This window comes from Cupressus sempervirens, chromosome 3, assembly GCF_028749045.1.
Source record: "Cupressus sempervirens isolate cs-2001-9-10 chromosome 3, ASM2874904v1, whole genome shotgun sequence".
Classification (NCBI taxonomy): domain Eukaryota; kingdom Viridiplantae; phylum Streptophyta; class Pinopsida; order Cupressales; family Cupressaceae; genus Cupressus; species Cupressus sempervirens.
Window position 1 is genome coordinate 661,721,932 of NC_143120.1, and position 17,935 is coordinate 661,739,866.

A 17,935-nucleotide genomic window follows, 5' to 3' on the forward strand; every position below is an offset into this window, starting at 1 on the left:
ACAACTAGGTCTTTGACGTCATCTTTTGTGAGTTTCACATTGAGGTCATCATCATCCAGAATGTGGAGCAAAGGGATTCTCGCCTTTCTCATTTCCTTTTTCTCCTAGATGTCTTTATTTATTTTATTAGACTCACACTCAAAACTTTTGGTCTCAACATCAACAAGGGAGATGAACATGTCATGGTCAATAGATTCATCATAGCCGACTAGTCTTATGGCTTCCCTTGGTTCATCATCATTATCAATATTTCTTTTTTGAGAGTCAAACTCTTTTTTCTTGTTTACAGGGGAAACCAGGTTGCTCATCTCACCATAATTGACTTGAAAATCTTTTCCTTTTTCAAGCAAGGGGTGGAAAACATTTTTCCCAGAAACTAGTGAAGGCAAAATATCCAAACCACCTCCGAACAACCATTCAACCAATTCAAGATTTTCTTCTTCCTCCTTAAAATTGTCCATTTCCATTTCTACATTTTCTTTCTCCACATTCTCCTCTTCATCTCCTTCATTATAACTATCCCAAAAAGACCATTCCCAATATCTGCTAAAACTCATTTTTCCCAACATGCCCCAAAACTCATTTTTCCTTCCCCTTTTTCTCCCTAGACTTCAATTTTTTTACACTTTTTTTGCTTATTTTCTTTGGGATTGGACCTAGGATAAACTTTTTGACATAGGAACGAATCAATCACATCAAACCCTCATGCATTATGGGTTTATTAAGATTAGACCTTAGGGCATTTATGCTTAGATACAAGGAAAAGAAAAAGAAAAAGGGAAACACATGTTTTTCTTATAATGAAAAATGGTTGAGTAAAACAAATGATAAGTATGCGCCCTATCACACCTCACATCTAAAGTAATATACTCCATTATTGCTATGAGCACCTGACACAAAAGAAAATAAATAGAAGAAGTCATAAAAATAACCCTCTCCCCTTTGATAAGCTAACCATCAATTTCCTTAGGGAATTTACTAACTGTCAATTCAAAATACTTAAGGTCCCAAAAGAAATGCTTACCTTGAGCACTAGGCCCAATAATTTTGATCACCACTGTGATATCGAGCTTTAGTTTCCTTCCCCCAAGGTTAACCTCTCCATTGTTCTAGTTGTTAATGAACCTTCTCTCACATTAGGCTTCACATGTTTCAGATGTTCCATATACAACGTGAGCCCTTGCTTAACCAATTTATCCAACATCTCTTTTACTTTTCTCCACTTATCATAGTTATTGGGTTCCTTGTTTCTCACTTTACCACCCATTATCACAATTTGCAGAGCCAAACACTTAGAGATACTCGTAGAGAAAAGGAAAATAGGTGGAGCTTCAATGAGATGAGAATGTAGAAAAATGAGGCATTAAGCATGCACATTAATAATGAACACATCATTCTAGCTTGAGCTTAACTTAAAGTAATTACACTTAATTTTCGAAGAATCTTTCATCCAATACAAGATTACAAAAAATATTGCTGCTTTTTCTAAATGTCTTGTCATAGTTAATAAGTGCCTTATTTGAACATGATTAATAAAATTTGTGTAGTTTCAAAATAAGGAGGATCCCTTAGTTACTGCCATGTTAGCATGTGAGTCTATGACTTTGTTTGCCTCTTTGTACAAATGTGATATATTGATTTTCTCAAAATTACTAAGAAGGGATTTAGCTTCCTTTATCATATTTTCTATAGTTCATATAGGGGAAACACCTTTAGATATACAAATAAGGATATTAAAGGAATCACCTTTGATCCATATTCCTCTAGCTTTTAAATTTCTAGTCAACTTAACCCCATTAAGAAGACTTGTCACTTATGAAATGTGATTGGTTTGGGTTCCCAATGGAATAGTCATGGCTTTAATTAAATTACTTTCTTCATCCCCAATTATTGCACTACATCCAGTAGGGCTAGGATTACCCTTAATAGCTCTATTAAAATTAATTCTGATCCAACCAAGTAGAGGACAGTCTCATCTTGCATTGTTCCTTTTTTCTTTTTTCTCATCTTCCCATTTCTTGCTTCGATGATTGTTTCCTCCTTTATTAAAATCCATCTTTTCTTTATACTTAGAGTTATAATTTTTAGAAACATTTTTCTTGATTAGACTAGGCATGATTTGGAAGGGTTTTTATTTATCCTTGAACACCCTATTATTCCTTTCCTTTTAGAGGGATCATAAAACATGGGGCAATACAAACATCCAAATATTTTTGCTTTCGCTTCCTTTAAAATATTTCCATAACCTCCACAGATCAACCAAACTTCTGGTATTTTCCAACAAAGGTTGCAAGCCTTTATAATTTCCATCCAAGTATTCTTGATTGTTAGGATTAATCATGGACATAAATAATAGTTACATGCAAATATAACCAATATTAGAAAATAATAGATCACACAGAAGACAACACAAGGCACCAAGATTTAACATGGTTGACCTAATCCCTAGGCTATGTCCACCAACAATAAGTCCAATATTATTACCATCCAGTTATTACAATCTACAATCCCTTACAACTCAATACTGCCACAAGAAGCTACAATATCACCATACATTATGAAATCCCTAACCCTAAGACTTTTTATACAAGCTTTTGTTGCTTACAAAATTACAACTAGAATAAGTCATCCAATATAAAAATAGCAACCAATGTCTTTTACAATATAAGGTCATTTTTGTTTCTTCGGAGGCACTACCCCCAAAAATCCTCTTGGGGGCTTTGCCCCTCGATCCCACCCTATACTACAATAAGGAATGCACCTAAAGCACTGCCCGAGGACCGTATAGGGGCACTGCCCCTTGAACCCATCTTAGGGTGCTGCCAAAAACCCCCATAGAAATAATCTCAGAAGAAAATGCTTCAAATAAACCTCTGAGTTTGACTAGGCTCCACATCACAACAATCTCCCACTTGGATAGTGATCAAAATCCACAACAATAACCTACCACTTGGAGACTGGTCATAGCCCTACTAAATTTGTACCTCCCACTAGAATATTAAAACACCCTGGAGTCTGTTGTTCTTTTATTATGTCCAGTTTAGAAGACCTACTAAAGCTAAAGAAGAGTTCAAATTCTCCCTTCTTATTGCCTTGGTAAACATATCTATTACATTATCATCTATATGTATTTTCTCCAACTTTAACTATCCATCATCCAAAACTAAAAAATGACATGGTACTACAATTGTATGTGTTTTTGTCTTTGAATGTACAAAAAAATTCTTTACAAGATGAGTGACACTCTGGCTATCTATAAAAAAATAATTATTCCTCTTTAGGTGTCCCAAAACTTCCATGAGGAACTGAAGCCATATCATCTCTTTGGTTGCCTCTATAGCAACAAAATACTCTATCTCTACAGTGGATAAAGAATTAACCTTCTACAACCGAGAAACCTAGCTCACTATTGCCCCACAAAAAATAAATACATTTATAACCTATAGTACTCCATCAGGTATCAATATCCCCTACCAAATCTAAGTCAACGTAGCCTTATAAATGAGTAGTATAGCCCCCAAAATGTAAACACCTACTAGATGTTCCTCTTAAATATCTGAGAATCCATTTAACTGCATTCCAATGCTCAAGCCCTAGATGACTCGTATACCTACTAACAAATCCCACTACATGTTCATATCTAGCCTACTACATATCATAACATGCATCAAGCTTCCTACAACTAAAGTATAGGGTACCTTGGACATTTTGCCTCCCTCTTCTTGTGTCTATGGGCACATCTCCTTAGTCAACTTTAAATGACTAGGTAAAGGTGTGCTAAATCATTTCTTCAATTTGTGCCCGCCAAAAAACCATATCATGCAACGATGGTTTCAACTTGGGGTTATATGACACCTCACCTAATCCAAAGATTCTAGTTGGAACTATTGTTGAAGGGCCTAATAAGAATGACCAATTCAAGGATGAGCATTCTAACTATTCTCATTCTGAACCAGCTACTTACATTAATGCAACCATTGGTTGGGCCCCTTGCTTCCTTGGCTCGGTCCTAAACTAGTTTTAGTTTCTATCTTAGGACACCACTAATAATCATTATGTATACATCCAATGCACATCCTTAAAATCACACAACAAGGAAGAAATTAAGCTTGAAAAAATCTATTCATATAAGATATAAAATATCCATGAACCTATATTTTCTCATGATGATATCCATGTGTACATAAATGGAGTCCTTGTCACAACTCTATAACTTGTAGCATTTACACATAAATTATTTTTTGTAGTGGGATAATGTCGAAAGGTTTTAATTTCTTTCAGTGTTTAAAATTCATTAGTGCATATGATTATGCTTCAAGAGCACATGCATGATCTCTTTAGCCTATCATCATTTATCCTCAACCTTAACACTCTTCTCCATTATACTTTGCTTCTATGAGGTGTCACTTTATTTTTTGATTTCCCGAGTCACTTTTATTATTATATGATATTGTTCCTCATTATGGTTTACTTTATCTTACTATTTCCTTGAGAGTAATTATTATTTAAAATTGTTAGTTTTATTTTCCAAGTTAACATGTTAGCTTGCTTTCTATATATCATGTTGCATCTTTCATTAAGCACAACCAAAAAGCCTTCAATGTCATAAGTTCATGAATTACTAGATACAAGAGCATGACCTTCCTTTATACTCACTCTAATGGAAAACCTTTTGGTGGAAGTGCTGATGGAATAATCTCAATATAAACTTCTCTAATCTTTTAGTATTCTCCTTACATAAGAAAGAGCAACTTCTAACACCTATTCTAATGAAAACCATTTAGAGCTTTTCTATGTTCGACAACAATATCATATTACCATTCGATTCCCTACATTCTTTTTCCTTTTTTGCCCACAAACTATTACATAACCTTCAACCCAATTTATTGAGGACTAAATCATCCTTGCTAATATATTTTGCATAATGAACTTGCTAGACGGCCTTAAACATCACACACTAAGTTTCATTCCAACACTAAAAGTGTCAAATAGTCAAAGTTGACTTATTTTTTTTCAAGCTTTATTTTCTCCTTAGTGTGTGATGTTTAGGGATTGAACTTGCAGATATATATAGCACATAAATGGTGTTTGGACATGAGATTTGATTTCATATTATTGGGTGCATGTAGTTAAAAAATCAAACACAACATAACTGAACTTGTAGATATATATAGCACGTAAATGGTGTTTGGACATAAGATTAGATTTCATATTATTGAGTGCAGGGAGTTAAAAAATCAAACACAACATAACACTAGAGAAACTCAAGGAGAAGAGAAGCCATGGAGAAACCCAAATATGGACTTTAAGAAATTCTGTCCGAATCTATTGAATTTATAGAAATGTACACATTAAATGTTCTCTATATTATACTAGAGAGTTAGCTGGAACATTAAGAAGGGGTGTGATGTTTAAAGGTGGCCGGCTGAAAGTGGCTGAGAGGTGTATGGGTCCGCTGATCTGTGCCGACCACATATAACTGTAATAATTAATTTACTTTTCAACAGGGTGCAGGTACATAGATTGGCTTCCTTTTTTCAGTTCTTGCTTGCCTCATCTATATAGTATTAGGCTATATTTACGTACATCTATATTTTGTTTACACGTCCTCTTCAGCTCTATGCTAGATAACTAAAGTTTTAATAATGTTCACTATGCAGATTTCATTTTGCCACCTTTACAAATCATCAATTGAAACAATGAAAGATCCACACCATACACAAATAATACACCATACACAAATAATGTCTAAAAATTTACTCAATACAATAGTCAATATCAAATTTTAAATTTTATATAATAAGAAGGGTGAGTGCATAAAACATCATCAGAGAAAGTTGGAAGTTGGAAGAAAGTGAGCACAGGAAGAAGAGGAGGAATCGGCAGAGACAGACGAAGTCAGGGCAGAAGATTATTTAAAGAGAATCACATTTAGTTGGCATAAAGGAGAGGGAATCGACGATATCATATAATTAAAATGATAAAAGCAGCAGCACAATGACCATTTTTCTATCAGTCAGTAGAGAATCGCATTTAGCAGGCATGAAGGAGAGAGTGTTCTGAGCGTTGTCGTACAGTATGTGGAAGTTCTGCTGCTGTACGTTGCCGAAGACGGAAATTCCGCTCGACCCATCCATGGCGAGGCACAAGAGACCGGATTCCCGAATGAAGAGATTGTCGCCCGGAAGCTCGTAATCCACCCCGCCTTCGAAATTGAAGACTACGTTAGGCAACGTGACGTCACTCGATGCCTGGTAACACAGATCAAACCCCATGGAAGAGCCGTCTGTTGGAGTCAGACTAATGGCGGACTGAATCGCTTCCTTGACTGGGTCGTACGCAGCCTGGACTAGATAGGTAAAGGTGGTCCCCGAGTCGATTATCATGCCTCCTCTACCGTCCGATTGCAGATCAAATGTTCCGGCCGGAATATTGACGGCCTTTCCATTGACGGTGATTCCAGTAATAGGAATGTACCAGAAAGAAGAACTCGCGCTGTTCTTAATGAAAGGGATCGTTTTAGCCCCGTTCATGGAAGAAGTGTCACCGAAGATGAGAGGGCTTGTTTGAGAAGGAGAGTCAGTTCTGGGGACGAGACAGTAGGAGAATTTGTTATCTACAATGGAACCCAACTGTGAGATGAAAGAGAGAGGGCCTCTTCCAAGCCCCACAAGACCGCCGGAGCGAGAGAAACCTTGCTTGTCATGGCCGCATCCGAAAACAATGCCTTTAAGTTCAACCACGCCGTCGCTGCCGCTGCCAATGGAGAATGTCTCCTTCGCCAGGTCCCCGATTGTTCGAGAGCCGTCGCCATAGCTGTACCTATAAGTACAGTCCGGATTGCATTCAGTTTTGAAAGTGTCAAGAGCATTACAAAGGGAGTCGGTGCAGGAAACTGTGGAGTAGGAAGACGATTTGGAGGGGTCGAAGATTGGCGTAGATTTCGAGCAGTTCTGGCAAGGCTTGCACTGAGTCCAACTCAGATCGCTCCCCGTGTCAACAATCGCTTCGAAGGTCACAGGGGGTGTCCCCACTGCAACGCTCATCAGAAATTCCCCATCCCCAAATTTAAGGGGCGTTTGAGCGTCTACTTCACTGATCGGCTTCCTTATAAACGCTTCTATGGTACTCTTTCGTTTCTTACTTCGATCCACCGCCAAGCTTAATCGCTCGGTAGAATTGAATCCCGGTTCTGATCTGCGCGACAAGTTCACCCTCAATTTGAAGGGTCCGTTGGAAGAATTAGATGCCATCATGGGCATAGTATAACATATGAAGGCCACAACGCCCAACAGCTTGGAGCGCTCCATTTCTCTATGATGTCTGTCTCCCCTCTAAAGATAGAAGAGCAAGGTGAGTTTATTTAGGCGGTTAAAACGTATCGACCCATGGAAATTCCGAGGAGTGTAACGTGACGCGCAGATAAACACTTTACGAAACGCGTAATAGAGACCATCTGATTAGCGATTTAGTCAAATGAGGCCACAATTTAGACGTAAAAATGGGTCCCTACGGTCAATCGTCGTAAGTCAACATATCACAGACGGGTCATTTGGGTGAACTATCGCAGGTCACAGCACACGATAAAGGTAATAAGCCGCGACCGGACCAATCCACACGTGACGACATTGGGCCTAGCTCTTCGCACACGCAAAGTGAACTTCAACATCACGAACGTGAGGCTTGATATAAAAGGTTTGCACGACGTGGGAGGGGGGATAACATAAATGTGAGATGTGCAATGAATTAAAAGAAGATCTGAATATATTGATTTTTAGTTATGGGAGATGTTGAAAACCTAAGTTCTCTATAGAGTTATTAATTGCATCAAAGTGTTAATGTATGCATCTCTATTGTTAAATACTTGTTATGTTCTTTTAATGAGTATTGTCTAAAACTTTGAATTTTTTAAAGAAATTAGTGTAAACATTGTTAATTTGTAGCAATGCAGCAAAAGGGATGTAATCTAAAAAAGGGAAATAATGTTAGTACAAAGAAATGTGTGTGTTGATTGTAAGAAGATATTGAATCTTAACTTTGAACAACATAGAGAGAATAGAAATTGACCACATGTTTCATTTTAGAAACATGGTTGCTACGAGGAACAAACTAGGTGTGTTTGGAACTAATTTTTATTTTTTGTTGAATTTTAATTTGACAATTCTATCAAGTGTGTCTCATCTTCTTTCTAGTAGCAGACAGAGAACCAAGTTGTCTAGACTATGATGAGGTCAAGAGCAATTGAGGATATGTTATACATTGTGTCCCGATGAAGTGGACAAGTGCATGTGTAAAGAGTCAAAGAAATGTGAGAGTTATTCAAGATTTATAAAAGACAGTGTGCATAGAGTACCTGAGAAGTGGTTTCTGATGTTTGGATTGTATCTCTTAAGAAATTGAATCATGATGAGTAAAGTTAGACAATGATAATAGATAGTCTGATGATGATGTTAACAAGTCTGCAAGGTCAAAGGTTGTATTTGTGAGAAGTTGTATTTACTATGAGCTGACAATATTTTGTAATTGCAAAAATATGTAATGAGTTGTAATATCTTAATGAGGTCCTATTATAATTAATTGGGAAATCCTTAAGGCTAATTGAAAGAATTATTTTGAGGATATGGTATAAAGGAAAGTTATTTTCGTTGTGATAAAGTGTAGATTTGCGTAATTGTGCAAGTGATATGTGAAGTTGGTAAATGCATGTAAGCAATCAAAGGGATTAGTGTAATGCAAGTTTGAAGATCTGGTATTGAGATTTGAGAAAGTGTTTGGTGTAGTATTGGAAAAGTAAGAGGACAAAGAAATAGTTTGAGTTGTGAAGATCAGTTTCATTTATTTTATTCTACAAGGAATAATATAGAAATTAGTTGGACTATAAATTTGGTGGTCTTGCCCCTGAAGCTATTTGAACAGTGGGTCTATCTTCCTTCCATAACTCCCAGTAGGGTTGGAATATCCTAATGGGATTTAAAAATCTCCTAACATTGATTTATATACGTACTAAATGCATTTCATTGGCTCCTAATAGAGTCCATCCTCTTACAAGGAACTTTTATATTAGTACATTATTTTGTGGGTACCATCCCCATTGGAGTTTTCCCTCTAATCAAAAGAAAGAACTATCATTCTGAAGAAGTTCTAGAGATGTTTCATACAATCTGTGTGGACCCATTGGCATAGAAAGCTACTATGGAGATAAGTACTTTATTTTATTTGTTGATGATTATTCCAGGATGATGATAGTTATGTACCTCAAAGATAAATTTGAAGCTTTTCAAAAATTCAAGTGGTATCTAGCTAGAGTGGAGAAAGAAACAAGAAAGAAACTAAAGTGTCTAAGGTCAGATAGAGGAGGAGAATTCATCTCAAATGAATTCAATCAATTCTTTAGTGAAAGAGGAATAGAGAGACAGGTATCTGCACCTAGTACACCTTAGCAGAATGACATAGTAGAAAGAAGAAATAGTTCCATTATGGATTGTGCAAGGACATTGATGATAGAGAAAAATGTTGCAATCAAATACTAGAAGGAAGAAATTAACACAATAGTTCATACGTTAAACTGAGTTCAACTAAAGAAGGACTTAGATCAAACACCTTATGAATTATGGTATGGCTATAAATCTAATGTTTGTTATTTCAAAGTATTTGGAAGTAAATGTTATATCTTGAAAGAATCCACGAAAGGAAAATTTGATGTGAAAAGTGATGAAGGAATATTCTTGGGATACTTCAACAAGAGAAAAGCATATAAATGTCTCAATTTTTCTACTCACAAAGTCATAGAAAGTACACATGTGAAAATTGATGAGTTTTCCAAAAAGAGTGAAGAAAAAAGCAAAAAAGAACTTGAAAACTACAGAAACTTTGTTTACTATGAACTTGATACTTTACCTAAAGTTCAAGAAAATGTAATTGGAAACAACAATATCTACCACCCAAGTCCCCTAAATTTCTAGTTCAACCCAAGTTGCTACCAGTACAACCTAAGTTACAATATGAAGGACCTGAGTTATAGTCAAAAGAACCCAAGTTTTAGAAAACCAAGTTGCATTCTAAAGGACCCAAGTCATAGAGAGTGATACCCGAGTATGATTTAGAAGATCATTTTGAGCATGGTGAACCAACTAAATTCAAAAGAAGGTACCTGTACTTGCTAGATATGTTAGAGGACATCATGCACCTGAGGAAATCATTGGAGATCACTCAAAAGGCATAATAACAAGGAGAAAAAAAAAGGTACATGTTTTCTTACTAAGTTTGAACCTAGAACTATTAAAGATGCATTAGAAAATGAAAGATGGATTGAGGCAATGAATGAAGAGATTGAAAGGAATAAAATTTGGACTCTTGTTCCTAGACCCAAGGAAAAAAATGTAATTGGCACAAATTGGGTATTAATAAACAAGTTGAATGAGAATGGAGATGCTTCAAGAAACAAGGAAAAATTAGTTTGCAAAGGTTATGCTCAAGAAGAAGGTATTGATTATTGAGAGACTTTTTCTCTTGTTGCAAGACAAGGTGTTAGATCACTACTTATGCTTCTCATAAAGGGTTCAAAGTATATCAGATAGAAGTGAGGTTAGCATTCTTGAATGAAATCCTAGAAGAAGAAGTATACAACCTGAAGGTTTCATAGATCCTATCAAAAGGGACATGGTTTGCAAACTATACAAAGCTTTATATGGTCTCATCTCTTTCTTAGAAAGAATAGCAATCAATCCAAAATTCTGCTCTAAAGAAATAATTTTAGGGATAGTTCCAAGAAATTCTTCTTGCTTAATCCTATCAAAAATTTGACCAAGAAAGAGAAAAGAAGAGAAAAAGGAAACTAGTTCATCAATAATCTCCTTCTCTTCATTCAATTCATTTCGACCCACCTTAAGTCTAGTTAATCAATTGGTTTCCCTATGTTTCATAGTACTTAAGTGAATTTTTTATAGAATATTTATCTCCTCGCTACAACCAAATAGCCCTAGATCTTTTCCTTCAAAAGGTCTCTTCCTTTGAGACAATATTGTGGAAATTGACCAATTTTTCATTTTCTTCTAGAAGAAAAACCTTAGAAAAATGTTCCATTTGAATTCTATCATGAATATCTTTTAGCTCCGTTAACACATTAGTGTTTTCCTTAATGATATCTCCAAACTCACTCCTCTTCCCTTCCTTAACATTCCTTTTGACATGCCTAAGTTTATTGGCTATATGATAGAGATTCATTCCTTCCAACCTGGTAGTCCACCAACTTTTGCAAATCTGAGGAAATCCTAGGTGTCAAATGCACATTTTCTCAAATTTGAAAGGAAATTTTTTTTTATTGTTAAATGAATTTGTGACAAAGCCTAAAGAAAAATGATTAAAGGCCACCTTAGAGTTGAAAGATAGGGAAAAAGAAAGCTCTTGGGCCCAATAAGGAGAAATAAGGACCCTATCCAAGTGAACTTGTATATAGTTCTCCCCTACTCTCTTATTAGTCCAAGTGAAGAGAATTCTGTGAAGATCCATATCCATCAAACCTTCTCCATTAATAAAGTCCATTAAATCCAATCTTCCATCCAACTGACTTGGATTACCCCCATTTTTTCATGTCCATAGAGACGAACATTGAAATCCCCCATCATAATCCAACTTCCATTATAATCTTTTCTTTTAAGATTTGATAATCTATTCCAAACTTTTTCCTCATATTCTTACTATTAAGGGTAAAAATGTTTACCATATTCTAGTTGAAACCCAAATGTAAATGCTAAAACTTAAAAGCTAAGAAGTTCTTAATGGAATCAATGAGAAATCCAGATACAACTTATTGATTCCATATAATTAGAGTACCTCCTGAGGCCCCTTTAGAGCTACTAGCCAACACCTCACACATTTTTAAAAACCTTAAGTTTTTTTCTTTTTCCTTATCCATTTTTATTCCCCCTTATATTCTATGAAATAATCTTCATTTTTTCTTAGGGGTAAATTCCAGAATAATAGCTTTTTTCCAACAAATATAATTTAAAAACCTTCCATTTCCCTCTTATTCTTAAGACTTTTCCTTCCCACTTTACTTGAAGATACAAAACCCACCTTCACATTTGGGAGATCATCTCCATTTTCTTCATCTTGGTGGAAACTCCAAAATATGACACTAAAGGGATAAATTCATTGTAAGTTTTCTTCCTCATACCAACCTTCTATTTTTTGTCATCTTTGGTGATTATTTGATCCTCTTGCTTATGGAAAACTTCAAGATTAGTATTAGGAACCATATCACCCACAAAAGAATCTTTAATAATAGGTTTAGATAAGGGAAGTTTACCTTCATCAATAAAATTATCCATAATAGATCCTAGGATCTCAATGAAATTCTCCTCCTGAATTTCTCCTTCCTTGTATTCACCCTCCAGACCAGAATCTTCTTGGTCTTCAATCAAGATTTTGGATTAACAGTTTGGTGGAAATTTCTCTATATCTATCTTAGAACCATTCTTGAGAGGGGGAGGAAGAGAGGACTCCTCTTTTCTTAAGATTATGTCATCCTTACCTTCCTTCTCCATAGGTTCTCTATCTGCCTTCTCCTTCCCAAAACCATTAGTTTCTTTGTATATCTTCTCTATCTCATTAATATTAGTATCATCATTATAGCTAACACTGATAGCATTATTACCAAGGGTAGAAGTGTTTCCTTTTGGTTCCTTAGGTTTCCAAATTATTTTTGGGGGTTTCTTCTTTTCTGGCAACACCGTACTATTTTCTTTTGGCTTTTTAGGCCACTTTTTAGCCCAATGGCCCAATTTTTTTCAAAAGAAGAAGGCGTTAGGAAAATATTCTAATTTCACCTCCTAAATCCTTTTCCCAATTTAGAAAAAATATCCACTTTTTGAGGTAAGTCCTTAAGTTGAGAAACTTTTACACAAATCTTGACATAAAGAAGTCTAGATCGAGCAGCAGTCATATTATCAATAGCTATAAACTCTCCAAAGGAACCAATAATCCCTTTAAAAACATATTCATGTCATAACTCCAATGGGAGACCTAGAAGATGAACCTAGATGTGCATTGTAAGGAAGAACGTATCAGATAAATCCATATCTGGTTCCCATTTCTTGATCATAAGGGACCCCTACATAGAACTATATTCAAATCCTTCTTACAAGTGAAACAAAGGAGAATAAGGCTTTAGGCATGGCTAAAATGTCAACTTGACCCCAAAGGGCCCATTTCCTCTTGACCATACTCCTTAAAGAATCAATATTCAGTCGGGTCCCCAAGAATCTATCAAGAAGTGTAAAGTCAATATTTGAAATAGAATAATCAACAACGGGGTTCAGAACAATATTTGGAACTCACCTTTCTCCCAACAAGATTTCAAAACAACAAGGGGAAAAGATGATTTACTCATCGACTTTTTACTAAAAATCAATGACCATTTCCTACCCTCAACATCTCGTCCCTTATCTTTCAAACCAAATTCATGTGGAACCTTGATCTCCTAATAACCACATGTGTAGTTCTCTCTCCTCTAGGTTTTTGAAGTCTTCAATGTAACCTTGGTTAGTGGGGTTGTGGAGAGAATCTTTCTACACATTTTGGGAATCCCCCTTTGACTCTTCATCCTTACCATCCTCTCTGTCCTCCTCAATTCCTTCTAGATTGTAGGATGTATCTCCATTGCCATTATCTACAACCATATTCCCATCTAGCAATGCCATTCAAAACATGATATCATTCATTTCTAGTCACTTATTGATATCATGCACATTGTTATCATTCATTTCTTATTTAAAACAAATATAATCACTTTATGTTGGAATATAACATCATATAGATTATTGGTAAATATATTCAATTTGAAATGATTTTTATTTATCTTTTTAACCTCTATAACGGATCCAACAGAGCTTTAATTTTAATATCTATGCTTAATTGTGTAATCATGCCAACTGTGTCAGTCGATTGTGTTATAATGACATCATAATCCTCCTCATCAAAGCTCTCCTCAAGGATTGATGCATGTTCCTTTCCTTTTCCTTGAGCATCCATGTATGACAATAATATTATTAACACTATCAAAATCTCTTCAATACACTCAAGAAAATAACATAATAAAATAACATTTTTCTTCTATCTAGTTTAAATAAATACTATGAGGTTTGATGTTGTTATGTGGACCCTAATCAAACTCATAGGTTAATATTTTTCCTACTTCATTTGGTGCAGTTTCCCCCCATATTTGTCTACAAGGGTTTGGGGGAAGTGTCCCTTACAAGATCAAGGGGTAGCACCCCAATGACTTTATTATTGTAAAAGGCATCAGGACCATGTGGTTGTTGATCCATTTGGTTCTAAGAAAAAAATCAAATATACAAATGTTAGAAAAAAAAACTTAATAATAAAATATTGTAGAAAAAATTCACACTATTCATAATTGTATCAAATAAACTATCTCTATATGGTGTGTTGACTTATACATGTTGATCCATCAAGCTATCAGGGATGGTTGGGAAAGGGGACCAGGTTCTTACATATGTTAGTTAAAAAAATATAAGCATTGAAAAATAGAATATTATTTACGAGTTAGAATGAAAAAAGAAGAAGATTTACACTATAGATGTTTTGAAATACATATTCATAAAGATATATAATTTAGCTTATATAAGTATTTCATGGAACACACCAACTAGGAATTGAACCTAGGTCAAAGAATCTTACTATTCAAAAAGTATAATTTTCCTTCTATAAATGACTAAATGATTTTAGACATTGTACAAGTCAAACTTGGCATGTTATCCCAAACTCGTTCTCACTTGATTGTTCAATTTTATATTTCATTGAACTTTTAACTAGTCATTATGAATTTGTAATCCAACTACTACAAATCTAATTAGATTTGTGCACTCTATTATAGTTAAAGATTTTAATTAAAATTCAACCTAGTATACTGGATTAACTAAAAAATCATTGAGGACCATTTGAATAAAATTTTTTGTAGAGCACTATAAGATCATTACATCAATCTCAATTATATTTGTTCTATTTCTTTCATCCTTGTTGTCCTTAATCATTGAAGACACTAGATTAACCTAGGAATCGTTGAAGAGGATTTGAAGAATATTTATCAAAGATAATTAATATATCATGACATTAGGCTACATCATCAACTATATTCTTTTTTCTTATTCTCAATCATTGTTCAAAAGTCATTGAAGAAATCTAACTAGGGGGCTAACTTCAAAGAACATGACCTTTACAATTTAGAAGTGGTGTAATGGAACCCAAGAAATAAATTGGTCACTTGAGGACATCTAGCATGCAAGGAAGTCCAATGATACCAATAAAGACTTATTGGAATGTCTTAAGGCCCATCATGACCTATTGTAATGGTCAAACTAAGGAAATGTATATGAATCCTAATGACCCTGATAAGGACCTTGGGATCAAATGAATGTAAGGAGAGAAATAGTGCCCACATGAGAGTAAAATAATTTATAGAAGTCTTAGATAGGATAGATTAGCCTTAGAGTGCATTTGGGAGAAATTTTTACGATTTTTAATCTACTAAAGAAAAGAAATGTAAGTTATAAATTCAAAATTTTGGATTCTATTAGTTATCTTATATTTTTGGAGGGAAAGTTGATTTAGATCCTAAACATATTTTTAATATCTTCCAACCAACTTGGATTGGTTGGGCAAGTTTTTTTCCACCCTATATAACTTGGTCAAGGCATATGGGCTACAAGGAGTGTAGATCAAACAACATTTTGTACAAACTATTTGAGGAAAAAGTAATTAAAGCTCATTATTTCTACAATTTCTTATGACTCTTTGGTTGTTTCTCATTCCATTTATTTTTATATAATAATCTAGGAACATCTATATATCCTTGTTGAATCTTTTTTTAATGTCTTGAAGTTGTTGTCGTATTCACACAAAAAGTGTTGATAGAGCTTTGAGAAATGACTTGATTTCTAATCAGTATATAAAAATACATGCACATATATATCCACAAGAAGGTGAGTACGTAAAAATTAAATACATTTTCATCTCCATTTTGGATTCAATTGGATATTTATGTTTGTGTACATGTGAGTGTGTGCATCAAGTTATTCATATTCCTTATCTATGCTTCCATACCTTGCGTCATTGTTTACTTGAGAATTTACAACTAAAACATCTCACATAATTACTCTATCCTTTATACTTTTATGGATGTCTATAACCTATTCCAAAGTTCCCATTTTTACATAGGAAGGCTAGATGCTAGTAAAGTTCACATATCAACAAATCAAATTAACTAGTTGGGGAAAGAAGCGAAATGGTAACAAGGTCAGTTCATTCTAAATTATAGATAGATAGTTGAATTGATGTTTCTCTTTGATTAAAAAACTAAAAAAAATTTAAAACAAATATTTATAAGTAAATCAAATGCTAGATTGTAAAATAATATTATTATTATTTCAGAAATATTATCAGGACTAATGTTCAACAAAATAACTTGATACACATAATTAAACAAATAAAAATACACATAATTAATTAGTTTCTTATTAAATTTTCTATAGAGAACAAAAAGGATGCTATTGTATATTATAATTAACACTAACATTGATATGATCACAAACTCTACGAGAGAGCCAGAGGGTGTTTCAATGTGAGGTCCCATGTTTCTCTTGAGTGTATTTCCTTTCTCTATCAATAATGTGTTTACTTGGGCTACAATTGTTCCAAGTATAAACATGAAAACTCATATTGGGAGAAATTAAAACATGATCTTGGTGGAAGAAAATACATTGATTTTAACTTTTAACATTTATTTAATCAATGTCAAAGAAAATAGGTTCTATGTTTATGTGTTGCTTAATTCTAACTATGTATATTTTATCTATCAATTTTTTTGTGATCAAGACAATGACATAAAAAGAAGAGAGAAAAATGAATTATAGACTAAAATTTACCTATTTTTAGTTTCTCCTCTCTAGCTCACTATAGTAAAGGTGAATAGTGAGCTACAAAAGATAGAGAAAATGAATTACATATTAAAATTGACCTATTTTTAGTTTCTCTTCTCTAGTACATTATATTGAAGGTGAATAAGATGAATCATAAAATACCATTCAAAACATTGAAAAAAAGAACATAAACAATCAAATCTTAAATCCCTCTAAAATATTTCAAATTCACACTATGGTCTTTTCAAACTATTCTAAAAAGAAAAATATTAAAGTTTGGAAAGGGTGATGATTGTAGATAAGGGATGTAGTCTAATCATAAAACTACTACTTCATAAAATTATTGATTGCAATGTTAATCTCACTTGCAATTTTTGTTGATTTATAGTCCAAATAGTTGGTCTACAATATTAGCAATCGATATATACTTAACGACTTCTATAGTGAGTAAAGTACAATTGTTTATCATGTTGCTTAGGAAAAATCAAGTTATCTAGAGCACTGACATTGGTGAGAAGAAGAGTGTTAATGTTAGATATTCTGTGTGTAAAATAGTATAGATTGTAAGATAATGTAACTCCAATTAAAGATCCTTATTGCTACTAAATTTTAATAATACACCTAACCACCATGTACAAAGTAAAATATTTCATAAAAACTATTTCACTAGTTAAGTTGGCAAGAACTAAAATGTTTCACAAAGTAAACATAGTTATCTTTTAATGGTGCTTCTATATTAGAGTGTGTCTTAGTTTCTTTAATAAAATTTCTAATCACTACTTATTATAGATACTATCAGAATGTGGAAAGCTATCTTAGTTCATAATCAATGTTTGATCTATTATTAGGATAATAGATCACAATTAGTATGATTTGGAACATAATCTAATCTAGAAATAACATCAAATTTATTTATATTTTGAATTAGTAAATCACATATCATTATTAGCTCTCTACAAACATAAGTAGCACCAAATAAGTTGTTTGGTCTATTTAGG

General features: G+C 34.0%; 2 pseudogenes across 1 annotated transcript; one reads left to right on the forward strand and one right to left on the reverse strand.

Moving 5' to 3' along the window:
- Positions 1 to 5,774: 5,774 nt before the first annotated feature.
- Positions 5,775 to 7,367, reverse strand: LOC149568442 (aspartic proteinase nepenthesin-2 pseudogene; annotated as a pseudogene). The gene has a single exon (XR_016361681.1). The product of XR_016361681.1 is annotated as an aspartic proteinase nepenthesin-2 pseudogene (transcript).
- A 134-nt stretch (positions 7,368 to 7,501) lies between these two features.
- The window catches only part of LOC149568443 (endoglucanase 1-like), a 109,523-nt pseudogene continuing 99,089 nt past the window's right edge, over positions 7,502 to 17,935 (forward strand).